Source organism: Pinus tabuliformis, chromosome 1_2 (assembly GCF_031772625.1).
Source record: "Pinus tabuliformis cultivar Carrire ecotype Pingquan chromosome 1_2, CPIR1, whole genome shotgun sequence".
In the NCBI taxonomy this organism is placed as follows: Eukaryota; Viridiplantae; Streptophyta; class Pinopsida; order Pinales; family Pinaceae; genus Pinus; species Pinus tabuliformis.
The window spans coordinates 574,148,250-574,169,462 of NC_142298.1; the positions used below are offsets into that span (position 1 = coordinate 574,148,250).

Here is a 21,213-nt window from a genome sequence, read left to right on the forward strand (position 1 = left end):
TTAGTGAATTTTAATGTCATAATGTGACATAATAATTAAGGAATGTGGTGATCCAACATATACGTAGCAATGTGACATAACCCTTAAAGGATATTAATACCATCTTTAACCATGATTTAGTTATATGGTTGACTAATATTAACCATGGTTAATTATGGTTCAACATGTTTGACTATGGATAATGTTAATTTAGAAATAATCAATTATGTTTTACCATTACTAAGTATGGGTGGATTATCGCTAGTTTGCCATAATCCCAAATCATTATCAATCATTACTTATTATCAAATCATGTCTATATAATTTTGGATAGTTTTTTTCCTAAGCAAAAGTTTTTTCAATTCTTCAAATCATTACTTTGCATCGCAATAGTTTGAAATCTATCTTATTCTTCCACTAGAAAATAGTTCGAAATCTATCTTGTTCTTCCACTAGACAAACTAGACTAGGTAGAAAAATTCATTTTCCTTAAAAGCCACAACAAATTTTTACTAATAAGGTACCAAAAAAGAAATAGGTGTATTTGAAATACGTGGCCTCTAGTTCCATATTGTGGCATAAGACCAAAATAATGGTTACTTAACAATAAATGACCATAAAACATATTTACTATTCTAGATTTTCGAGAGTCCATGACTTCCACAAGGATAGGATCCCTATTACCTCTTGTAGGACAACTTGTTGCAAGGGCCAAGCGAAGGTGGGATTAAATTTTCTCTAGCATGTTGTCCATGGAGCATACTAAACATACAATTCTTCTAGATAAAGAAGCATCTCTTCTTTGGTAGTATTTTTGTCCATCAACACATGGTGTTGGAAGTAATGGTAGCCATGGTCAATATTTTCATTGTGTGCTATAGTTCTTTTTGTCACTTCTCCTCAAATGACCTGGAAACCAGATCAATCAATATCCTTGACACCTGGCAATCATCCCTTTGCAAAAGCTTAAGCATTATCTCTCCAAAAATTCCTAGAATTTTGGGTTAATTAGCTTGAAAACCTCATTTTTGGACCCATAACACCCTGTATTATATGAAACCTACAATGTTTCATAACACATATTTCCTTTGCTGCAGGTGCGATGGTTCTATAATTTGTGGAAATATACAAAAAAAAAATAATTCTCTTTCCAAAAGCTTCTAAGGTGGTTTTAACCATTTACTATTGATTGGGATCTCAAATTCCTCTCCTAGAGATCTTGTCTCTTATCCCTAGAGCTTATACCCCCTCATATGTGGATCTAAGTCCTAATTGGTGAAACCAAAACTACCCTATTTACCTTAAAAATTCACTGCCTCCCATAGAGTCTGGGTAGGCTTTTGGAGAACTTTAACTATGCCCTGTTGCTACTGCTTTTTTTTACCTAAGGACCCATTACCATCCTTGAGTTGTGATTTAAGTCTTGCTTTGTGGTATGGAAGGACAAGTTTGGCGCGAGACATCTACATACTCAAAATCTATAAAAGGGTTGTAATCTTCTCCTACATTTCATTAATGAAAAAAACATTGTTTTGATATACTTATGTCTATTTGATGAATATGTATTTCAATGCCTTATTGACTCATTGATTAGAGATATTTGTATATTCTGTGTGTATCTTATAGTTGTCGTGCTTGTCATAATTTTTTTGGTTCCATTTATAGTATTTGGAGCTGGAGCTAAAGTTCACAAGCATATAGAAGAGGAGAACTTATTTTGGACTCAAGGTAAGTCCTTCCTACATATTATAATTTCTCTAAGGAAAGCAGAAGTGTTTTGTTTATGTTGTTTCAGATCAAGCCACTAGATATAAGGAGTTCACTTCCATCCACAGAAGATACTTTTCCCTCCAATAATGTGAAAAGTTTGAAAAATATAAATTTATGTTTTTCCTCCAAATTATTTCAAGTCAGCCTCCTACTTTTTAAAGTCTGTTGGGCCCCTAAAAGGCAACCCTTAAATCTTGTTGGAAGTTGATATAAAGGAGACTACCTCCCTTCATTTGGCACATCAAATTATCTTGTGATTATCTCCCTTCTAGCACAAAAGAAAAGATGAAGGGGCCAAAATAAGAATGATAAGGAGGGCTTGGAATTTGATGTAGCTTGACATTTGATCTTGGTTACTGTTTTTGTTAATCTCTTGATTTTGTTACTTATGATGTATGGATGAACAATTGAACTCTCTCTCTCACGTAAAGAAACGTTTTCAGGTTTTCCCATTGTGGGTTTTTCCCGCATCAGGCCTAATTTTTGTCTCTTGTCTCATCCTCTCATAGTTATTTTACTTCTCTTTCATGTTTATTGGTTGATATTTTTCTTTTATATAACCACTTAATGATATTGAAATAATGCTATGTGAATCTTAATACTTATTGATCATCAGAAGTAATAATCAGTTGAAAAAACAATTCGATGAGAAGTTGAGATATGGTCAAAAATTCTAAAGTTGTAAAACCTACTGTGGAAAGATGATCCTCTGTGAGTTGTCTTTGTGACTGGGATGAAGTATATTCAAAATGCTAAAATTAAGGCCTAAATGCAAGGCCAAATCAATGTTGAGTTGTCCTGAGAGATAGAGAGGTATTTATTCTCTCTAGAATATTCTCTATGACATAAATGCGAGTTTATGTGTTACTTTCTATGGATGTATACTAGCTTGTAAATGAAAATTATGGACCTATGGTTGTCGAAAATTTTGGAAATTTACAAGCACTCTATTGTATCTATGTGAGTAAGCGTAATTCTCTGCAGAAAACTACATGAAACAAATTCTCTTTTCATTCAATATCTTTCTATGATCGGAGCTTCACTATCTAATATTCACCTTTGAGAAGTTTGATTCTCTGTAATTTTGCAAGGCTCCAATGTCAAGGTGTGTGAGATTAATTATTTATGGTTGTGTGAACCACTAGTGACATTTAAGCTAAGATCTATGGAACCTTGTGATGTTAGTTGCACTAAAGTTTTGAGGAAAGAATATTTGAAATATTATATACATATGCAAATCATTACCTGTAGAATGATGTGAGTTAAGGCCAACTATGTTTTTGGGGGGAAGTAAAGTGTGTGACGGACTGATGATGTTGAAAGCCAAAGTCTAACTTTGGTCGAGTTTCATGCAAGGTATATATCTTTGTGAAGGTTTTGTAACATATTCGAAAGTAGAAGTCTCATAATATACTGTGGAGGAAGATGACCTAGTCTTCGAACTCCTTGAAGGCTAGATTTATTGGCATGATCAAGATCGTTGATTCAAATGACATTCAAACATGGCATTAAAGACATTTGATTTTGTTATAAGGTTTTTTATGACAAGTTTAAATGTGAACTTATTGTGTCATATGTATCAAGCCAACATTCTCTAAGGTATGACCAAGAAGTATGAAGCACTCTCAAGGTATGAAAATTAAGTCACTGATGCATGACATCACATTAGCAACAATGTTGAAACAAAGTAGGTGATTTTAGACTTTGATTTTTATGATAGTCTATCTCTAAAATTTGATCCAATATTCCTTTATTATTATTACAATCGGAGGCACAATTCTAAATTTATGGTGTTATAATAATTTGAAGGGATGTTTACACTAAAGAAAAACTAACTCTGAACATCAAGTTTTGAGGTAAAAAAGATAAGTATCTTGTATTTCTTTTAATGTTTTAATTATTACTAATGCTAGATCGTTTATGGTTTGTAAACCCTAGGTAGGGTTTGGAAGAATATCTGAGGCATATGGACCAAATACTAGAACTGATTATGTTTGTTTGAAAGAAGAAACCTGGACTCCTTGAAGGATGAAGGGGTCAAAATCAGAAGGAGAAGAAAGAGGGTTTGATTTAATCTAGATTGGAATCTGATCTTAGTTACTAGTTGGTTATTCTCTTGACGTTGTCACTAACTCTCTCTGGCATAAGGAAAAAATTATGGGTTTTCCTCGGCCTCAGGCTTAATTTTTATGTCTCTTCTCTCATTGTCTCATGGTTATTTTACTGCTCTTTCACCTTTATTGGTTGATATTTTTATTTTTTATAACTACTTAATGATACTAAAATAAATTCTATGTGAACCTAATTATTATTGATCATTAGAAGTAGTTGTCTATTGAAAAAAAATATCTTCTAGCTTGTGCCCTAGAAATTCAACACATGGCCCAAAAACAACTTGAGGTGTTAGTAAAGATTGAATATGCACAGATAATGATTAAAGGGACATTGGGAATGGCTAGTGTCTGGATCCCATCCGAATACCGCAGATAACACCTTAGAGCCACTGATGCATTATAACTCATTTTCAATGTCACATTCAACTTGACTAATTTCCTCTTGTATGCTTGGCATAGTAAATTCTCAATTATGGGTTGTGAAGCTTTTAACACAATGTTAGGCTTTAAGGCTACAAATATCCCTATAGTATGCAACACCATATCAATCCCACTCCCTTTCTCTCATCATGCTTACCATAAGAGATAGGAGCTATAAGAATATGCCAAGGAATAGATGCAACTAGTGAGAGTTCAATGAATCGAAGACAACATGAGGTTGACGGTGAAAGTGTAGGAGCCCAATGAGACTAGAGGGAAATATATTGTACTCGTGGAGGCAATATAATTTGGAACTAAGAAAAGATGACAAGGGAGGATGAAGGTAAGGATAGAAAGAGAATGAGGGAAAGAATCCAACAGAGCTCTATTGGATTAGAGAGGAGGCCTCTTATAAATGAATTCCACGAGGAAGACCACAAAATTTCTTATGAATGATGGGGAATTTTGGGGAGAAAGAATTAATACAACAAATAAAATACTAATCACCAAATAAATCCCTACAACCTAACACAACACCCCTAAAATATACTATGCACTATGAGATTGAAGGTACAACAAGCAAGTTCATACAAATTGTTAACCACCTTCCTCATGCATAGATAGATGGATTGGTAGGCCATCATAGTTTATTGTCTCCCAAAATGAATAATATGTAGATTATTATCAAGATCAAAAACCACATTAACCTTCCTTGTATGTGGGGAGTTAATAACTTGATGATACTTTATATTCTAGAGGAGATCAACCATTAAACTAGATGCAAGAAACATGACCATCAAGAAGGAATTGTAGTTATAGAAGATTGATAAATTGAGTGATGGAATATGGGTATCAAAATATTAGGGGGGTGTTGATGCCACATCCTCCATCCCTTATGGATAGTGGAAGGAAAACCTTGTGCCCCCATATATTTTTAGACTAGACATTCCATTTAGGATATAGAATATGTTATAGTAAAAAACAACCAACTATTTTATTATTATAAATATACTTTTATTGTTATATTATTATATAATCTAATCCCTTAATCCTTCCAACAAGGAAACAAGCACAAACTACAATAAGATAATATCTAGTAAGTAAACTTATGTTTTCCTTGAGATTGCTCAATCAAATTGAGAAACAAGTATTAATTAACTAACCATATCAAGTTATGGAAATCTAAAATCCTATTTGGATCACTGATCCAGGAGGATCCTAAAAGGTGAAATTTCCAAAGTCTTCAAAACACAACGAAACTAGTCTCAAATCGAAGATCTCATCATTCTGAATCCAATAATGCAAACATCACCTCAAATCGACATAGTATAAGAAGTTACGGCTCACTGACATTTTTGAAAAGAACTAAAAGTTTTGCAGGCAGGGGCACTTGGCATGTTGACGTCAACAGTAGGATGCTAACGTCAACTATACAGATGTTGACATCAATAGGTGATGTGACAGTATGGACGAAGTGAGCTGATTACATAGCGACATGTGGCAGCTGACATTAGCATCCCAGTCAGCTATACAGGCCAACTAGGATGTGACATGTGTTAGCCCAGTCAGCAGGCTGAAATTAGGTAAGGAGTCGATAACTTTGACTGGTCTGGTGGTCGGCGGTGATGAATTTTTAGCCTACCTAAAATGCCTAATAAACCCTAAAATATCGCTAGGAAAATGGGTCGTTATGATTTCAAAATATTATTTAAAAAAAAAGTTTTCGACTAGTCGGTGGGTGGTCAACCCTTCCGACTGACCCACAGACTAGAAAATGACCATAGTGGTGTGTGTATATATATATATATATATATATAAACCAGCGGTGGGTGTCGACCCCGCCCGGCGGGTCCACCGCTGCCGGTGACCAAAAACTACAAACCTCCGATAACAAACAACGAACTATCGCCAAACTTAAACCATGGGAGTGGGTCAGGTGAGGGTTGACCTCGTGACCTCCATTGGCCAAACACCACTCACCACCACTATGCCAACAAAGCACTTTGGAATTGTTAGTGACTGAATATTATTTAACTTGTATGCAACCCAGCGCTAAGGGAGGATTCTGCATGGCAGAGAAAGAGACACAGAACTGCGGGCACAAATTTCAAGATAAGGAGAATATTCTAAGGAATATTCCCTAGGAATATTCTCGGGAATATTCCCTAGGAATATTCTAGGGAATCTTTAGATTCCTTAGAGCCTCAAAAATCACTAGAGCAGAAGTAGGACGAGTTTATACTCAGTTTACTCGGTTTTCTGCAAGGAATGCAGCGGTGAAGTTTTATTCAGCATCAGGGTAGTCAAACTCCATTCGAACCATGCGAAGCAATCTTTGGGGAATCTTTGAGATTCTCGGGGGTCCAGATTTTGATTGAACTAGAATAGGGTTGACTTTATAGTCATTTTTCTGAATTTTTTGCTAGGATTCCAACCATGCAGTTTATTTCTTCAGCAAAGGTAGGCTTTTCAAGCCATCCACGGAAGTGTTGGGATTATGAGACAAGTGTTGTCCTTGATGGAAAATCACACAGATGATAAATTACAGTGCAGCAAAGTTATTTTCAAGTTCACGCACTTTCATGCAGAGAAACGTTTCTTTATATCGTGAAAAGTTCACGCACTTTCATGAAGAGAAAGGTTTCTTTCATGTACAGAAAAGTTTCTTTCATGTAGAGAAAAGTTCACGCACTTTCATGCAGAGAAAAGTTTCTTTCATGTAGAGAAAAGATCACGCACTTTCATGATTGGTTCATGGTATTAGTCCGACAGTTTTTGATCCTATGGTTTTGGTCCATGGTATTGCATCCAAAAGTGTTGATCCCAAGTATTGGGTCCATGGTATTGAATTGTTATGGTTTTTGGTCCGTGGTATTGCATCCAAAAGTGTTGATCCCAAGTATTGGGTCCATGGTATTGAATTGTTATGATTTCTGGTTCGTGGTATTGTGAAAGGCCTAAGGCTATAAAAAGGAAAGGAGATCATTTGGCTGCACACTTATGGGTTGAATATCTTAAGGTGAGCTAGATCTGAAATACTTGTGATCGGTTGGTGAGTGATAGCTAGATCTGAATGGGTCGAGATCTCCATGGCGCATGATCAGATCTGTAGATCTAATAGTCTGGGGTATGCTTGAAGACTGAAAAACTATCTATGCCCGCAGGACCGTAGGTGCGATGCAGTGCAGGTGCGCATACCCAAAGAGCAGAAGAGTGTGCAGGTGCAGATCTAGCCACAGGACCGCAGGAGCGACATGCTACAGGTGTGGATACCCACAAAGCAGAAGAGTGCGCAGGTGCAGATGTAGCTGCAGGACCGCAGGTGCGACACGGTGCAGGTGCGGATACCCGCAGAGCATAAGAGTGTGCGGGTGTGGATACCCGCAGACAAGAAGAATGTGCAGGTGCGGATACCCACATATCAGAAAGCAACACAGGAACGGATATTCGCAGATGTCTATTGGTGAAGTTGCGAACCCTGCTTGAAATTTGTTTTAACTACCTTTGACTATTCTGCAGGGTTCTGGGTGCATAATTGATGTCTGGTTACTCGTATTGAGTTCTGATAACAGTATGACTATGTTTATCTTCAGTATTGATGGTTGAATGGATCAAGTTTCTTAATGACTTATCTTTATGTGATCTGATGGACTAGATCTGGGTGCTAACTCACATATTATCCTTGTATATGTATTGATCTGGTGTTTGGGTGATTCAGAAGATTGATTGATTATGTGCTTCAATGATATTAATGGGTCCAGTATGAAAATTGGATGAAACGTGGCCTTTCAAATTATGTGTTGTGCTTCAGGAGTATCCAGTATGAAAATGTATGAAACGTGGTACCTGGAGGAGAGAAGATTGTAGGCCGCTGCCTACGTACTATTATCTTAGCTAGTACAAGAGCTAAGGGGGTGGTAGCTCCCTTCGAGTAGCAGTTGAAAACTTTGGAGCATTGTAGTAGGTAGCAGCCTGCGTACTAGTAAATGGATCGGCTAGTACAAGAACTATGGGGGTTGTAGCTCCCTTCCAGTAGAGACTAGAGAACGAGAGACAGTTGTAGCTCTCTGCAGGTAGTAGCCTGCGTACTGGTAAAGGACTGCACTTGTACAGATCTTTTGTAAAAGGATTTTCTTATTAAGAAGAAGATTGAGATGACTTGCAGCACGTGGTTTTCTCCCACATTGGGTTTCCACCTTATATCATGGTGTTCATGTGTGTGGCTTATGTGTGATCTGTTCTATTTTACTGCACCTGTTTACTGTTAATATGGTTAATAATGTTCTAATGCACTCATTGAAGATCAATTAACTGAATCATAAGTTTATTGAATATACGCGGGTATTCTTAACTGAAGCAGCATATATGAATCAGAGTATGGAAATGAAAAAGTTTTATTGACTTAATAATATTGATTCACCCCCCCCCCCCCCCCCTCTCAGTATTATTTCCAACAGGAAGTGGAGGTATAAGGTTTCATTTTGTATTTTCTTGTAAGCCTCCCCACATTGAGCACAGCCCAAAGACATAGCCCACATTGGGTGAACTCCATTGTCAAGTTGTTTTGTTCATTTGATCTCATTGTTCCATTTGATTTTCACTTATTTTATGTGTTTTTGTTACTTTGTTACATTCTCTTTAAAATACAATTCTATATGCATCCTTCAAGTAAAATATCTAGATCAAGTATGGTATCAGAACAAGTCTTCTTGATGCGAGTTGCATGAGTGAATGTTAACCAGGAACAAGCTCCAAGTAGGTGAAGGAAAACTCAAATCCTTTGATCCCAAAGTGGGCATGCAACACAAAGACAAAAAATGGTAGATGAGGAAGCTCGATTGGAGGAAGAGAAAAATTATCGCAAGATATTCCTCACCATGGCAGAGAAAGTAGAAAAAATGTTTGCATAATATGAGAAGATAATCAAGCTTGAAAAGAAAAATCCCGATGATCATGCCTCGGTAAACCATGGATGTGAAGGAGAAGCGCCCCCTCCCTCTCCATCATCAAGTGACATTTCGTCTTCTTCCTCTTCTCATCACTCTAACATGCATCACATGAATGCCTCTAAAAAGACATTTTTTAAGCTAGATGTAAAGTTTGATTTACCCACATATAATGGAGAATGTAATGTAGAGAACTTAAATAATTAGACTATACAGATCGAGCTCTATTGTCAGATTCAGCAGATTGGGGAAGATGAGGCGAAAATCTAATTATCTTCTCTTCGACTGAGTGGCACTACTCTTGTTTGGTGGGAGAACAAGTTGCAAAAAGGTAGCAAAAACTTGGGTAATCTCCTTTCTTCTTGGTCAAATTTTGTTTCTGCATTAAAATATCAATTATATCCTTTGGGTTATTGACAAAATGATTTAAGGAAATGAAAATATTGAGGAAAGGAAAGGGTCAAAATGTACAAAGCTTCACAGCAGAGTTTAGAAAACAAGCTTTAAATTTGGGCATTTCACATGATTCACCAGAAATTGTAACAAAGTATATTGGTGCTTGACATAGTTACATCAAACATTATTTATTGTTATTTGAGCCTATTACTAATGATGCATCCACTATGAAGGCCATTCACCTTGAAATTATGGACAAGAATGACAAATAATATCAACCCAAGAAATAATCTTTCAAACCTCATAATGGACAGTTCAAAGGAAAAGGCAAGGGAAAGGACAAGAAGACAACTACAACGAAGAAAAAAGAAGGAGAAAATCCATCTTACACATTGCAAGAAGGAAGGCGATGATGATGAACATTTTTGGAAGTTTCATCCATAGTTGAAGCCGCAAAGATTTGGTAAAAAGAGCAAGAAAAAGAGGGTGGAAACAGTGTAGCAAGACCTTGTATCCAAATATGATGACGAGACATAGATCACAGTAGTGGACGTACAAGGTACCCTTTCTCTTCATGCTAATGAAAATTCTGAATTGAATGCAAGTACAAGTTCTTCAAATGAGTCTCTTGTTAATGAACGAAAGAGGACTGAATTGTTCCATATTGGATTTGTAATGGAACATACTAAAGTGGAAACCTTGTTTGATTCAGGCTCACACAAAAACTTGATTTCAAAATCCTTGGTTAAGAAATTACGGTTGGATACCAAGCCTCATATGAAACCATACCCTCTTGTTTGGGTCTGTGACAAAGCCAAACTACATGTAACCAAAGATTGTAGGGCTATATTTTTTATTTCATCCAAGCTAGTAGATGAGGATGACCTTAATAGGAAAGATTTTTCCTTTCGCTATGAAAACAAGTATAATCTCACGAAATATGAGGTGGAATACATTGTTAAAGCTCATGCTAAGATCAGTGCAAGTCTTGTAAGTGTAGGTCAGATGAAGAGATTGATCAATTCCAGCAAATGGTGCATGCTCATGGTTGTGAGAGAAAAAGATGTGGAGACATCTGAAGCTTTCCATGGTTGTGATCCCACTCATTAAAAATAATTGTATGAATTTTTTTCTAACTATAATGGGATTTTTTAGGAACCAAGTGGGTTTCCTCCAAAGCATGAAATCCATCATGAAATTCACTTGCAACTGGATTCTCCTTTACCAAATATTGGTATGTACAAGTTGCCAACCATTGATGGAGGAGATAAAGAAACAAGTGCAGGAATTGTTGAACCAAGGGGTCATAAGACCAAGTTATTCTCCACGCGGCTCACCCATCATGTTGGTGCCAAAGAAGGATGACACATGGAGGATATACATGGACTATAGGGCACTCAAAAAAATAACGATGAAGAATCAGTACCGTTTCCCTCGCATTGGTGATTTATTAGATAAATTGAAAAAGGTTGTCTATTTGACAGAACTAGACTTACACAATGGCTATCATCATGTCAGGCTTACAGAATAGGATGTATGGAAGATTGCATTCAAGACAAAACATGGGTTGTTTAAATGGATGGTGATTCCATTCAGACTATGCAATTCTCTAGCCACATTCATGAGGGTGATGAATGACATTTTTAGACATTTTCTTGATAATTTTGTACTTCTATATCTTAATGACATTCTTGTTTTTAGTATAACATGGGAAGATAATGTGAGTCATGTTAAAAAGGTGCTTGATGTTTTGCAAAAAGAAAATTTTTATGTCAAAATGTCTAAGTGTGAATTTGGTAAGACCTCTTTGGTTTACTTGGGTCACATTGTTGGAGGTGGAAAGTTAAAATTAAATCCTTCTAAAGTTGATGTGATTGTGAAATGGCCTAAAACCGCCAATGTTACAAAGGTTCATAGCTTTTTGGGTGCAATACAATACTGGAGAAGATTCATTACCAAATTATTTGTCATTGCATCCCCCTTGCATGCATTGACAAGTGTGAAGCAAAACTTTAAGTGGGGAGGAAGGAAGCATAAAGCCTTTGATACACTAAAAGTTGTATTGATGCAACATAGGAAACCTATATGTTACCATTCAGAGATATTCTCCAAAGATGTTGTGAACAATCCCACATATGACAAGGAGTTATATGCCTTGGTCCAAAGCATGAAGAAATGGAAGCACTATTTCATTGGAAAGGGGACCATCATTCACACAGATCACCAGCCCTTGTAGTACCTCGACCTCCATTTGCAAACCAAGCTTCAACAACCATGTCATTTCAGGTGGATGGGGATCCTTCAAGAGTTTCATCTGGGAATAAAATACAAGAAGGGCACTAGCAGCAAAGTGGCATTTATGCTTTCTTTCCCTCTTATTTCTGCATCTATAGTTTTGCAAAAATACTTCTTTGTCTTTTGAAAGTTATGCTGAATAGTATGTTGATGATGAAGATTTTAATGAGATTTATGCAAAGTTGACTGATGGATCGCAGGTTGACAATTACCGTTTGCAGGGAAAATTATTGTACAATCTTGGAAGACTTTGTATCCCCACCAATGAAAGAATACATGTAATCTGAGAGGCACATACCTCTCCTGTGTTGAGGCATTTTGGTGTAGGGAAAACTTTGTGTCATTTGAATAGGTTTTGTTATTGGCCTCACATGAAAACCATTGTGACTTGATATGTAAAGGGATGTGTGTTGTGTTCAGTTTGCAAGCCTACTAATAGAAAATTGGGGCCCTACAAACCACTCTCTATTCCGAGTCGTCAATGGGAAAGTGTGTTAATGGATTTTGTTGGCAGTTTTCCTTCTTCTAGGAGACATCATGGCTATTTGTATGTCATTATGGATTGATTTAGAAAAATATGTTTCTTAATGCTTTGTAAAAAGAAAATAATTGTAGAAAATATTGCTCATCTCTTCTTCCAATTTGTATCGGTCCACATTGGGTTTCCCACATCCATTGTGTTTGATCGAGACTCTCATTTCCTTGGAGAGTTTTGGACGAGTTTGTGGAGAATGATGGACACTAAGACGAAGAGGAGTACGGAATTTCATCTGCAGATCGACCAGAAAATAGAGTTTGTCAACTGCAGAGTGTATATTTACCCCAGGGTTATTGTGGAAAGGATCCCAAGATGTGGGATGAAGAACTTCCTTATGTAGAACATGCATACAACATGACAGTGAATTTCCGCACTCAACGCTCATTGTTCGAGACATGCTCTGGACAAATCACAAAAGTTCATTAGCGAATTTAGATGATTCACCAAGAAGTGCATGAGAAATTGGAGAAAATTCAAGCTCAATACAAGGCCTGATATGATAAGCACTGAGTTGATCACCAATTCTAGGTTGGAGACAAGGTGTGGCTCCACATCAATAAAGAAAGAATGAAATGGGAAGGAAAGAGGTTGATACCAATCCGATATGGCCCATTCACCATATTAGAGAAGATGGGAGATAATAATTTTCATCTCAACTTGCCAATATACATGCAGATGTACTTAGTGATGAACATTGAAAACTTCAATCTTTATGAGCCTCATTTGGTCATGGACACCGAAGAGGTTAGACAGGTTCCTACAGTGGGTGACTTTGCACCAGAATACTTGGACAAGTTACTTCAGGATATCATTCTTGATAGGAGAACTACGACTTCATGATGGGGAGACATGGAGTACCTTCATATTGGTGTCAAGGGAATGCATCCAAGTAAGTCCCATTTGATTGAAAATCAGAAAGTGAAGGAGAAATTACCTCTTTTTCCAATTGACTAATAAAGTTTTTGGTGGCCCAAAAGTTCATTAGTGGGGAGGAGTGATCTAGAAGGATCCTAAAATGCCACATTTTGAAAGTCCTCAAAACGTAGTGAAATTAGTCTCAAATCAATGATCTCATCATTTTGAATCCACCAACGTGAACGAAACCTCAAACTCACATCGTACGAAGAAGTTATGGCCCGCTGAAGTTTTTCAAAAACAACCAAAAACTTTGCAGGGAGGGACAATTCGCTGACATCAGTAGGTGACGTGGCAATACATACAAGGGGAGAAAATCAGGATGTGACACATGTCAGCCCAGACAACATGGTAGAATTCACTAAGGATGTGACAATTTGGACCAATTTGGTGGTCGTGGCGACGAACTTGTTGCCTACTTAAAATGCCTAATAACCCCTAAAATCTCAGCAGGAAAATGGGCCATTATGATTTCAAAATGTTAGTAAAAAAAAAAGCCAGTGATCGGGCGGTCAACCCCACCGACTGGTCGATTGACTGGCTAACCATCAGGGTGGTATGTATTATATATATACATTAATAGAAACAAACCAGCAGCGGTTGGTGAACCTGTCTCGTGGGTCCGTTGGTGCCAATGAACAGAAACTATAAACCATTAATAAAAAACAATAAACTATTGCCAGACTTAGACTACGGGAGAAGGTTGAGCGGGGGTCGACCCCATGACCTCCACTGGTCAAACACCACCCACCACCACTACATTAACAATGTACTTTGGAATTTCTGGTGGAAGAATATTATTTAACCCGTATGCAACCAAGCACCAAGGGATAAGGTCGCATAATGGAGAGAGAGACACAGACCTATGCGCACAGAGTTCGAGACAAGGAGGAATATTCCTTGGGAATATTTAAGGGAATCTTTAGATTCCTTAGAGCCCCAGAAATCACCATAGCAGAATTAGGCCAAGTTTATACTCATTTTACTCACTTTTTTGCAAGGAACATAGTGGTGAAGTCTGTTTTGTCATATGGGTAGCTGAAATCTAGTCAACCCACGAGAAGGAATTCTTTGGGAATATCTGAGATTCTTAGGGATCCATATTTTGACCGAACCAGAACAGGGTCGACTTTATAATCATTTTTCTTGATTTTTCACAAAGATTCCAATCGTGCAGCTTGTTTCTTCAGTAGAGGTCTACATTTTGAGGCCATCCCTGGAACTGGAGGTGTAAGCTGTCATTTTTTATTTGCTTGTATTTTGATTTCACTGCTAATTAATGAAAGAGGCCTCCCCACATTGAGCAGCGCCCGGAGACGTAGCCTACACTGTGTGAACTCCATTATCAAGTTGTTTTGTGCCTTTGATCTCATGGTTGCATTTGATTTCCACTTCTAAGTTCTTTTATGTGTTTATGTTACTTGGTTGCATTCTTTTTAAAATGCAATTTTGTATTCATGCTTGAAATAAAAGGTCTCGATCAATAACCTATAACCAGAAAAAAATTATTCAAGCATCCAAAAAAACACCGTTTCAAATGAGATGAGATAGTCCTAAATCCTCCCAAATTAGGTAGATATGAAGAGGGAAAACGGTTCTAAGACTGATCCAAGGGGGATCTATCACATTTACACTTTAAAAATATAGACACAACCTCAAAAAATGAATTAAAATCCTAAATCTCAATCAAATATGCCACATATAGACCTTGTCACTTTGTCTAGGTGAGCAAAGAGTGATTAAAATTCTAATATCAATCTACTATAGTGTGTAGTGCATGATTACTACAAAATAATCACTCTAATAGCAAAGGGATAGAGTGATTACACTCTAGAGTGAGATTTTTCAAAAATTCAAGCTCATATGTGAATAATTAAGCATGGATCTAACCCATAAAAGAGATGAAAAGGATAACAATTACTATAAAACTCTTAAGAAATAGAAAAAACAAGAAATTTTGAAGCGAGTTGTCTTTAGTGCGACATTTTGGAAGCTTTTCAGGTGGGTTTTTTCTGGTCTAATTTTTGTAAAATCTGGCAGGAATTTATTGAAATCACAAGTTTAATGGGTAACCCCTGCACAATCCAAGTTCCCTAGGGTTTTTTTAAGGTGCTAAATCCATATATAGAGTAAAAAACTAGTTTAAATAACAAAAATCAAGATTTCACCTCAAAATTTTCCATCGGATTCCAGCACCGGAAAGTGCAAAAATTCGCACTAAAGACAACTCCAAATTGAAGGGATGAGAATAAATCAATGATGTTTCTCCATTATGGTTGCTAGTTTTGTCTACATTTTTTTTCTTAATTTCCATAGAGTTACAGGTCCATAAATATTTCCATTATATTTTTCAAATAATGGAATTTCTCTTAATCAAATCCCTATATCTATACTTTCATGCATTGATATATGAAGAAATGTGAAGTGAAACTCACATACCTTTACCCTTGTTTGTTGGTGTAGATCCTGGCTAATGAAGCTGCTTAGAATCCTATACCTAGAGACCTACATCCTAAACACATCATAGATAACGAAAATATATTTCCTACCAAAAAATAAACATAATATTTATCTAACAACTTGTAACTTCATTCAAATTCAATCAAATGAAACCAAATTCACTTAAGAATTGGGGGAAATTACTTGAAATAAATATAGAAATAAATTTAGTTCTTACAATATTACATAATGGATGTGAGAATATCCATCGTGATTACCTTGATCCCTTGTCTTCCTTGGCTCACTCATTATAATTTATCTCACCACAACAATGAAAATAGGTATTCCCAAGATATTTTACCAACATAAGGGCACTTCCAAGTTCTATATCCCACCATCTCCACTAGAATGGTCTGATTATAGAGTATTCCCATGGATATGGGAGGATGAATATGGACCCTACGCTAAGTCCCTTGCTAAAGGCAAAAGGTGATGATGATAGATTCCTCCCTCCTTTCTCACTATCACATAGTGATGCATCGCTCCATTGCTAATTATTTGGAGTGATGAGATACTAAAATGTGTCTATCCAGAGTTATGAGAGGTGTATCTCAACGTTCAATTAATGTAGGAAACAGTAGGGCCTCTCTTCCATCCCGTGTGGTAAATAAGCTGATAATAGTTACGATGTGCAAAAAAGGCATGGGAAGTATTCTAACATGATGGGTTTATACCTAAGGTAAAGTGAAAAGTTACAAACAAGGTCAATAATGAAATGGAAATATTGGTATGATTCTTATAATTGTATGCCATTTTGAAAGTATACCTTATATATGGAATGTGTCACAAGAGAAGAATTCCACATTGTGCTACAAAAACCATGTAAAACGACTAGAAACATTATTAAAACACATAGTGAAAGTAGAAAAACATTGATAATTAATAACAAGAACTTATACTTTTGATTTTTTGTATTATGTGTGTGTGTGTGTGTGCACGCGTGTATTTTTATGATGTTCTATGTACATGTAAAGAAAGAATTATATAATTGAATGGGTCATGTTTTGTAGTTCCCATGGTAAAGTGCATGTCGAGGATTCTAAATGACATGTATGAACTCATGTGTCATTCTCAATAACATATGGCACACCAATGCAAGGCCACTCCACATCAAAATATATTCCCATGACCCTAAAGGTTGATGATTCCAGTGAAATCTTAAAACCATATCATTATTAGGAACTTCCTAAGGATAAAAGAATATTTGGTTTCATGAGATAATGCAACTCCTTGATGATGGCTATCAAGACATAATGGAGGCACAAGACACACATTAATGGGGTGTGTGGTTTGAAGTGTAGAATCTGGTGGAAACTTCACTGTGAGAAATTATAGATTTGACTTAATCCAATGATGGAACTTCAATGGATGAACCAAAAAAATCCCCCTTGCCCAATTGAAGATTTTATTTTCCAAGATTCATCACTTTTGAATTTGGGAGAGTAGAGGTATCATGATGAATAATGTCCCTTGTTTTATAAGTTGAAGCCATGAACTCCAAGATAGATTTATCTAAAGGAAACTCAATATCAACGGAGTAATGTGAAATCGATGGAATGAGAGATTGTGAGGGAAGAGTATCCTAATAATATTCCCTATGGGGATGGATTCTTTTATAGCTAGTAAAAACAACCCCAAAATATATTTTTAGCCTAAATGCCTAAATTTTTGGGCCCCCTTTTCTTTTTAAGGTTTAATAGGTGTGCTTATGTTTTGAATTGGTCAAACCCTTAAATGACCTAGTTAGTTTGAAAAGTTATGGTTGATGATGTTGATAACTACTTTATCTTGGTTTGTGATCTTTTCAATGCAGTATGTTTTTTGAAGGTGTTGTTTTATTCACCTACCCGTGAGCTCCTCACTACCATGACATACATTGCAATTCACAATCATGAATTTTTATTGCATGAGTGAACATGACACCCTTACCTCACCTTGGTTCTCATTATTTATGAATGCATTAGGTTTCAGGAGGGTTCTTCTTTAATGATGCACTTTTAAAGCTTCATATATTCGTGATATGCATTGTGAATTATAGACATACATCCTCTATTACTGGCCATATTGCAACTTAGATTCTCATGCCCTAGTTCCCATTTCAAGTATGAATCCTTATGGGCATTTCATAGCATGTTTGGTCATGTTATTTTAATCATTATTGTTGGAGGTTGGATTATACATCAATTCCATTAAGCTAATTTATTGACTTGGATATTGGATTTTTTTCAAGGTAGTGGATTGGTTTCAATCTCGAGCTTCTGTTGCCAAATTAATGCAACCTCCAACACCTTATTGTTGGCTATTGGCTCTTATTTTATTTCATAGGGAATTAATGATGATTCAAGACTTAAGTTCTCATAGATATTCTTGATTATGGATAGAGAAGAAGGTTTGTATATATATTGTGATGAACTTAGGAGTAAGTTTTCAAATTGTCACATTATGCATTAAACTTGTTTTAAGAGAAGGCATTAGAATTATCTTTATTACTTATATTTGTGAATCATTTGAAGTTTTCTTTTAGATTCTTTCTTGATGTTGATGGTTGTAACTTTTATTTAGTGTTCTTTTGAGATTTCAGTAGTCAAGTTGCAAACCACTCATCTTTATCTCTCCCTCATATAAAGCATTAAAGTGTTGCAATTTTACATAAAAATGTTAGTAGAATATATATTAATTATCTTGACGATGAGATTGTATGGTGTGAGTGTAATTATTCTTACATATGGTTCACACTCCCTTCCTATGGGCCAAGGTTGATCAATGGGAAATGACCTATACAAAACATAAGGCACAAACGGAAAGTTTATCATGATGGCAACCAATACAAGGTTTTACTATATGGTGATTATGGAAATGCTTTCGATCATAAGTCTTGAAAAATCATGAGAAAATAAAACCTTGAAGAAATATTAGGGTTTGACAATGCCCTTGTTAATATAAGAAATGTTATAAATGAGGAATCATGTTTCTAGGAAAAAATAAGAATCATAGTAATAAACAGGTAATAAAAAAAGACATGGTAGCCAATAAGATATGCAAAAAAGGTAAAGATACCAGAAATTAAGAATGATATGCCATCCAAACAAATCTGATATCAACAAAATAAACACCAAAAAGTCCAATTAACAAAAATGCATTAAAGAAAAATGCAAAACAACCTAAAGGCTACATTGAAGCAATGCAAAGGGCTGCATTGAAAAACCATGAATAAGGTGTTGATGAAGATTATACACACAATGCATTGCAAAGGTGGTAAATGGAGTGAGTTACAAAGGTGCTGACAGAACATAATTAATCAATGCACTTAATAATAATAAAAGAACATTGAAGGAAATAAAAAATAATTGCACATATATTAAAACAAAATGCAATGCACGGCAGGCATTAAGGAGAACATATTAAAGTGCATTGAGGATTTACAAGAAATGCATTGAACAAGGTGAATTGAAAGAGCAATATATTAACGCTGCAATATATTAAAACACAATGCGATGAATACGTTGTTGCATTGAAAAACTATGATAAAGGCCACGTCGAGAGGGATATAAAACAAACAGGATGGATATAAATTAAAGAGCACCCATAAATATTTTAAAACAACACTAGCGATAATATAATACAACACAACGCAAGGGATGTGATAAAATGCGGTCAACAAACCTTACAAACTGCGTTGAAAGAGTGATAGAAACATTGCGTTGGATTAATTACGCCGCAAGGCGTTCCTTCTGAAATCAACCCCCTCTCTGCTCACCTGTCATCCTTATATAGGATTATAGGTTAGATGATTGCAAAAGTTTCAGTGGTGTGATCGAAATGGTTACAAAATAGTTATAAATTCGTTAAAAAACGGTTTGCAGACTGGTCGACATAACCAATTACGGCGCGGTATCTTGAATTCATCATTTCCAACTGCTATGCTGCCTCCTTCAAAACTATGAAGTACTGTGGATGGGAACCATCTTTGCTTCTGGGTTCATTAGAACCATACGCTTCGTGGAAGAGCACTGGAGGCAACTATGTCTGGACATAAAAACTGGCATTCTCAACAAAGACTTAACAGACGTAACGGATCCATCCGTCAGAGAAGCCGTCCAGAAGCTGCTGCTAAACCCAAATCCAGAATTGGCTCAACTTATTGAAAGGGAATGCTCAGCTCCTTCATGGCAAGGAATTATAACTAGCCTTTGGTCTAACACCAAGTATATCAAAGTTATCGTGACTGGTGCAATGGCTCAATATATTCCTACTTTGGATTACTACAGCGGGGGTTTACCACTGGTATGCACTATGTACTCTTCCTCAGAAGGCTCCTTTGGACTCAACCTGAACCCTCTTTGCAACCCTTCAGAAGTGTCATACACTCTAATGCCAAACATGGCCTACTTTGAGTTCCTTCCAGTCCACCGACAAGAATTTGGCCCGCCAGTCGGATCGCCAGCGAACCCTAAAAAACTCGACGAAAAAGAACAAGAGGGTTTAGTTAAACTGGTTGACGTGAAAATTGGACAAGAATACGAGCTTGTCGTCACCACATATGCAGGTACTACATGATGAGTAGCACATGATTTTCAGCAAAATTTGTTTCTGTAATGTGTGAGATAATGTTTAATTTATTAATCTGCATGCAGGTTTGTATCGCAATAGAATGGGGGACGTGTTGCTGGTGACCGCTTTCAAAACGCGGCACCTCAATTCCATTTTGTTTGCAGACAGAATGTTGTGCTGAGTATCCACATAGAAAAAACGGAATCAGACCACTAATAATAAATTGTTGCACATGGTTCTTGTGGCTGCTGTCCTCTGTCCTCAATTCATCATACCAATGCAGAGCTGTAAGTATTGCAGAAAGTTGTAGGTGGATAGTTTTATCTCAAAGGCATTGTGACAGTATGTCCAACCATCAACGTGTGAAGGATATCTTTGCCATGTTTTTTTAGTAAGTTATTTTTGAATGACGTGAGTGTGGGAAAAGTTCAGTGTTCCTTCTGGTCAATAAATATGTCTAAAATTGTTTTGAAGTATCAGGCTGTGCCTTTTGATATGCTCACCATCCATATTTTTAGTTTGAGATCGACCGTTGCTTGCTCCATATGATGTTATTTTTAAATGAAATGGTTTCACTTTATGAGTAATTAAGTCACTCGGGTGATCGATAATTCGCTTGTTCCATATGATGTTATTTTTAAATGAAATGGTTTCACTTTATGAATAATTAAGTGACTGGGGTGATCGATAATTCTTTATTATTTGTGGTTTAATTTTTTTTATATTACATTAATTTAATTTAATTTATTTTTATTTAATTTTAATTAGTTAAAATGTTAAACATTACATT

The 21,213-nt window shown here is 36.2% G+C and overlaps 1 pseudogene; it reads left to right on the forward strand.

Moving 5' to 3' along the window:
• Positions 1-19,826: 19,826 nt before the first annotated feature.
• LOC149206898 (indole-3-acetic acid-amido synthetase GH3.6 pseudogene) lies at positions 19,827-20,604 on the forward strand (annotated as a pseudogene).
• The last annotated feature ends 609 nt before the right edge of the window (positions 20,605-21,213 follow it).